Source organism: Nanorana parkeri, unplaced genomic scaffold (genome assembly GCF_000935625.1).
Source record: "Nanorana parkeri isolate BGI_ZX_2015 unplaced genomic scaffold, ASM93562v1 scaffold2408, whole genome shotgun sequence".
Classification (NCBI taxonomy): domain Eukaryota; kingdom Metazoa; phylum Chordata; class Amphibia; order Anura; family Dicroglossidae; genus Nanorana; species Nanorana parkeri.
In genome coordinates, this window is record NW_017308676.1 from 21679 (window position 1) to 28578 (window position 6900).

The following is a 6900-nucleotide window of genomic DNA, read 5'->3' on the forward strand; positions in this document are numbered from 1 at the left end:
CCCCATCAATAAAAACAACGGGTCAATTCCCTATTATAGGAAAGTGGGCGGAGACATGGAATGGTGACCCCGTGACCTCATCCAGAAGTGTCGGCTTTTATATTCCAGCATCCTGCACACAGACCAGTCTGGAGAAGTCATTCTATGGGGCGGCTCTGATAGGTGGAGTCATTCCATTGGGAGGCGCTGATGGGTGGAGTCATTCCATTGTGTGGCTCTGATGGGTGGAGTCATTGCATTGGGAGGCTCTGATAGGTGAAGTCATTCCATTGGGAGGCTCAGATGGGTGAAGTCATTCCATTGGAAGGCTCTGATGGGTGGAGTCATTCCAACGAGCGGCTCTGATGGGTGAAGTCATTCCATTGGGTAGCTCTGATGGGTGGAGTCATTCCATTGAGAGGCTCTGATGGGTGAAGTCATTTAATTGGGTGGCGCTGATGGGTGAAGTCATTACATTGAGTGGCTCTGATGGGTGGAGTCATTCCATTGGGAGGCTCTGATGGGTGAAGTCATTTAATTGGGTGGCGCTGATGGGTGGAGTCATTCCATTGGGAGGCTCAGATGGGTGAAGTCATTCCATTGGGAGGCTCCGATGGGTGAAGTCATTCCATTGGGTGGCTCCGATGGGTGGAGTCATTCCATTGGGCGGCTCTGATGGGTGAAGTCATTCCATTGGGTGGCTCCGATGGGTGGAGTCATTCCATTGGGCGGCTCTGATGGGTGAAGTCATTCCATTGGGCGGCTCTGATGGGTGAAGTCATTCCATTGGGCGGCTCTGATGGGTGAAGTCATTCCACCTTTCGCCTCTTCGGTAATCCGGTAGGAATGTGCAGTCCGTAGACGGTGACTCATTCCTCTGCAGACAATACAAAGTTCGGGGCATTTAAATCAGCTCCGCCTCTTCCAGGAACATGATGACATCGATGCTGCATTGTGTCCTCTCTATTTTGTGTACATTTCCCTTGTAATCGCCTCGTCCATCCTCCATCCTCCATCGCCCATCCTCCATCGCCCATCCTCCATCGCCCATCCTCCACACAGAGATCAGAAATCAGGAGGAGATCAGACTTTACTGGAAGGACTCTCTGCAATCCTTTGTATACAAAACATCACTTTCCTGTTCCTGGAATGGGCGACATTTCGTGTGTTTTGTGCTCTTTGTGTCATAAACAGTTACTTTGTATTGTAAATAAAATCCTTCTTTTCACTTTCTCATCCTTTCATATATCTCAGTGCTGCTGATCTCCTGCAGCCTCTTTGCAGCCACTTCCTGTCTACAAGCACTCCAGCAATGGTCGCATGACATTAGTGGACCCGTGTCTGTGTAGTGTGTGTTCACACGCTTACCTGTAGTCTCATGTGGAAGCCTGTGTGACATGACTGAAGGGGAGGACGGAGGTCAGATATAAGACTGAAGGGAAGGACGGAGGTCAGATAGAAGACTGAAGGGAAGGACGGAGGTCAGATAGAAGACTGAAGGGAAGGACGGAGGTCAGATAGAAGACTGAAGGGAAGGACGGAGGTCAGATAGAAGACTGAAGGGAAGGACGGAGGTCAGATAGAAGACTGAAGGGAAGGACGGAGGTCAGATAGAAGACTGAAGGGAAGGACGGAGGTCAGATAGAAGACTGAAGGGAAGGACGGAGGTCAGATAGAAGACTGAAGGGAAGGACGGAGGTCAGATAGAAGACTGAAGGGAAGGACGGAGGTCAGATAGAAGACTGAAGGGAAGGACGGAGGTCAGATAGAAGACTGAAGGGAAGGACGGAGGTCAGATAGAAGACTGAAGGGAAGGACGGAGGTCAGATAGAAGACTGAAGGGAAGGACGGAGGTCAGATAGAAGACTGAAGGGAAGGACGGAGGTCAGATAGAAGACTGAAGGGAAGGACGGAGGTCAGATAGAAGACTGAAGGGAAGGACGGAGGTCAGATAGAAGACTGAAGGGAAGGACGGAGGTCAGATAGAAGACTGAAGGGAAGGACGGAGGTCAGATAGAAGACTGAAGGGAAGGACGGAGGTCAGATAGAAGACTGAAGGGAAGGACGGAGGTCAGATAGAAGACTGAAGGGAAGGACGGAGGTCAGATAGAAGACTGAAGGGAAGGACGGAGGTCAGATAGAAGACTGAAGGGAAGGACGGAGGTCAGATAGAAGACTGAAGGGAAGGACGGAGGTCAGATAGAAGACTGAAGGGAAGGACGGAGGTCAGATAGAAGACTGAAGGGAAGGACGGAGGTCAGATAGAAGACTGAAGGGAAGGACGGAGGTCAGATAGAAGACTGAAGGGAAGGACGGAGGTCAGATAGAAGACTGAAGGGAAGGACGGAGGTCAGATAGAAGACTGAAGGGAAGGACGGAGGTCAGATAGAAGACTGAAGGGAAGGACGGAGGTCAGATAGAAGACTGAAGGGAAGGACGGAGGTCAGATAGAAGACTGAAGGGAAGGACGGAGGTCAGATAGAAGACTGAAGGGAAGGACGGAGGTCAGATAGAAGACTGAAGGGAAGGACGGAGGTCAGATAGAAGACTGAAGGGAAGGACGGAGGTCAGATAGAAGACTGAAGGGAAGGACGGAGGTCAGATAGAAGACTGAAGGGAAGGACGGAGGTCAGATAGAAGACTGAAGGGAAGGACGGAGGTCAGATAGAAGACTGAAGGGAAGGACGGAGGTCAGATAGAAGACTGAAGGGAAGGACGGAGGTCAGATAGAAGACTGAAGGGAAGGACGGAGGTCAGATAGAAGACTGAAGGGAAGGACGGAGGTCAGATAGAAGACTGAAGGGAAGGACGGAGGTCAGATAGAAGACTGAAGGGAAGGACGGAGGTCAGATAGAAGACTGAAGGGAAGGACGGAGGTCAGATAGAAGACTGAAGGGAAGGACGGAGGTCAGATAGAAGACTGAAGGGAAGGACGGAGGTCAGATAGAAGACTGAAGGGAAGGACGGAGGTCAGATAGAAGACTGAAGGGAAGGACGGAGGTCAGATAGAAGACTGAAGGGAAGGACGGAGGTCAGATAGAAGACTGAAGGGAAGGACGGAGGTCAGATAGAAGACTGAAGGGAAGGACGGAGGTCAGATAGAAGACTGAAGGGAAGGACGGAGGTCAGATAGAAGACTGAAGGGAAGGACGGAGGTCAGATAGAAGACTGAAGGGAAGGACGGAGGTCAGATAGAAGACTGAAGGGAAGGACGGAGGTCAGATAGAAGACTGAAGGGAAGGACGGAGGTCAGATAGAAGACTGAAGGGAAGGACGGAGGTCAGATAGAAGACTGAAGGGAAGGACGGAGGTCAGATAGAAGACTGAAGGGAAGGACGGAGGTCAGATAGAAGACTGAAGGGAAGGACGGAGGTCAGATAGAAGACTGAAGGGAAGGACGGAGGTCAGATAGAAGACTGAAGGGAAGGACGGAGGTCAGATAGAAGACTGAAGGGAAGGACGGAGGTCAGATAGAAGACTGAAGGGAAGGACGGAGGTCAGATAGAAGACTGAAGGGAAGGACGGAGGTCAGATAGAAGACTGAAGGGAAGGACGGAGGTCAGATAGAAGACTGAAGGGAAGGACGGAGGTCAGATAGAAGACTGAAGGGAAGGACGGAGGTCAGATAGAAGACTGAAGGGAAGGACGGAGGTCAGATAGAAGACTGAAGGGAAGGACGGAGGTCAGATAGAAGACTGAAGGGAAGGACGGAGGTCAGATAGAAGACTGAAGGGAAGGACGGAGGTCAGATAGAAGACTGAAGGGAAGGACGGAGGTCAGATAGAAGACTGAAGGGAAGGACGGAGGTCAGATAGAAGACTGAAGGGAAGGACGGAGGTCAGATAGAAGACTGAAGGGAAGGACGGAGGTCAGATAGAAGACTGAAGGGAAGGACGGAGGTCAGATAGAAGACTGAAGGGAAGGACGGAGGTCAGATAGAAGACTGAAGGGAAGGACGGAGGTCAGATAGAAGACTGAAGGGAAGGACGGAGGTCAGATAGAAGACTGAAGGGAAGGACGGAGGTCAGATAGAAGACTGAAGGGAAGGACGGAGGTCAGATAGAAGACTGAAGGGAAGGACGGAGGTCAGATAGAAGACTGAAGGGAAGGACGGAGGTCAGATAGAAGACTGAAGGTGAGGATGGAGGTCAATGTACAACAATATCATTTCCCAGACGGGTCGTATTTCCCTGCCAGCGCGGAGGTCCGGTACCAGAAATGATGGCGGTGCTCGGCTGTCTGGAAGCAGACAGTAATTATCAGACGGGACGGGGCGCACAGCTGGCGGGACGGAATGTGACCGCAGTAAAAAGAAAATTAGAATCATTTGCTTCTCAGTCCAGACACACAGGTGCTCGGTGTAAAAATAAAGTGACGGGAGCGCGGCGAGTTCAACGCCGAAGGGAGGAATTAAAGAACAGAAGCGTCTAAACTTGTAACGCGGAGCGCCGGCCGCGGTGCGTCATTATCGGAGGTCGGGAGTTCAACTGAAAAAGGAAAGTTTGTGTGAAGCGAGGAGCCGTTTCCAGCTGTGTATCCCGTATGATACATTATAATCCCGTGTGATACATTGTAGTTCCGTGTGATACATTATAATTCCGTGTGATACATTATAATTCCGTGTGATACATTATAATCCTGTGTGATACATTATAATCCCGTGTGATACATTGTAGTTCCGTGTGATACATTATAATTCCGTGTGATACATTATAATTCCGTGTGATACATTATAATCCTGTGTGATACATTATAATCCCGTGTGATACATTGTAATTCCGTGTGATACATTGTAATTCCGTGTGATACATTATAATTCCGTGTGATACATTACAATGGGAAAGTTTTCGGCAGGTGCTGTAATGCTGTAAAGTGAGAATGTTTCAGAAATAAAAGTGTTCAGAGTTTATTTGTATCAATAAACATTGTTACATAGTTACATAGTATTTGAGGTTGAATAAAGACATAAGTCCATCAAGTCCAACCTATTGCGTGTATGCATCTATGTTTGAGCTGTTGTGTGCGTGTGTATGAGTCCATGTGTGAATTTCCTCTTAGCAGTACCTGTACCCCTGTATATTACCTGTACCCCTGTATGTTACCTGTACCCTTGTATATTACCTGTACCCATGTATATTACCTGTACTCCTGTATATTACCTGTACCCCTGTATATTACCTGTACTCCTGTATATTACCTGTACCCCTGTATGTTACCTGTACTCCTGTATGTTATGGTCACCAAGGAACTCGTCCAGGATTTTCTTGAATGATTCCACACTCTCAGCTGAAATCACTTCCTGCGGCAGCGAGTTCCAGACCCTAACCGCTCTGACTGTGAAGAACCCCCTGCGCCCCGTGTGTAGGAATTTTTTCTGCACCAGTTTTTGGTTGTGTCTCCTTGTCTTTGTTACGGAGCTGACCGTAAACAGTTTGTTAACAATGTTGCTGTCACCATTAAACATTTTATACAAGAAGATCATGCCCCCCCCTTAATCTCCTTACTTCCAACGAGAACATATTTAATTTTAACAGCCTTGCTTCATAGTTCAGGTCCTCAAACCCCTTAACTACCCTAATACACGCATGCAGCAGCCAGTACAGACACTCAGGGCCTCCCCATCAGACACCCCCTGTTCATGCTGCCCTGATTCAGGCTGTAGTCCCCTCACCTGGCAGGCTCCCTATCCCTTATCCAGGTGCAAAAGCCACCTTTGGCAGCTGCCCTTTGGGCCCCACAACAATTACTGGGCCCTGGGCAGCTGCCCCTTTTGCCCTGCGTTAAAGACGGCCCTGATTAAAGACACTGCAAGCATAGAAAATACCCATCGATCGGACAGAAATCCGGTGAGTTGTGAACTTCCTGTTCGGACTGACACCACACTGCCACTGCTGCTCTGAAATCGTAGCCGGCGTTGTCAGCCTTGCCTGCTGGACTACAGAACTCTACCCACCTCTGTCCACCTCCACTTGGATTTCCTTCCAAACCAAACAATGAAGCTGCCTTGACTGAAGCTGGCTACACGCTGAAATCCTAAACGGTGTTGTCATCCCTGCCTGAGACTACAAAGCACCTCTCACTCGCCATCTTCCTAACCTAAGTGGTTGGCATTCTGTAGTCCAGCAGGGGGAAAAAAAAATCGAGCAGGGCTGACAACAGTGCTTGTGATTTCAGTGCGGCAGAGGCAGTGTTGTCAGCCAGCTGCAGGAAGTTAGGAGCTCGCTGGGTTTCTGGTAGATTGCAGCATTTATAAGGAGAGAAGACGGGGAGGGGGATGTGCATGTATTGCAGAGGTCACCGTCTACTGACAACTACAAGGGTTAAAAAAATGTTCCCGGAGTTCTTCTTTAAATATTTCTAAATTAATATGTTTGATATTACTGCCACCTAGTGGCCACATGTATGACGTCAGATCTGATCATGCCTGAGCTCTATTCCGTACGCTGCACACAGGTGGAAGCTTGAGGACTGAAGGGGAGGGCGGAGGTCAGATAGAAGACTGAAGGGGAGGACGGAGGTCAGATATAAGACTGAAGGGATGGACGGAGGTCAGATAGAAGACTGAAGGGAAGGACGGAGGTCAGATAGAAGACTGAATGGAAGGACGGAGGTCAGATAGAAGACTGAAGGGGAGGATGGAGGTCAGATAGAAGACTGAAGGGAAGGACGGAGGTCAGATAGAAGACTGAAGGGAAGGACGGAGGTCAGATATGAGGCTCCAGGGAAGGTTGGAGCTCCCACATGGCACAGTGTATGAAGTTGTCCTCAGTGTGGTGTTTGCCTGCGGTGACCTCTATGGGCAGTGTGAGCTCAGTGTGTCCTCCATCCGGGGATCGGAGGCTGTATTGGGGGATCAGTGTGGGAGTCCACGGTAAGTCTGTGTGGAATGCGCGCGGCTCACTGACTCCTGGAGGTCTCGGG

General features: G+C 49.6%; 1 protein-coding gene across 1 annotated transcript in view; it reads left to right on the plus strand.

Moving 5' to 3' along the window:
* Positions 1-943: 943 nt before the first annotated feature.
* SWAP70 (SWAP switching B-cell complex 70kDa subunit) overlaps positions 944-6900 on the plus strand; it is an 81173-nt gene continuing 75216 nt past the window's right edge. The window contains exons 1-2 of the mRNA XM_018573510.1: positions 944-949; positions 5514-5517. The gene's annotated coding sequence lies outside the window, so the exon portion shown is untranslated. The remainder of the gene's footprint in view (positions 950-5513; positions 5518-6900) is intronic.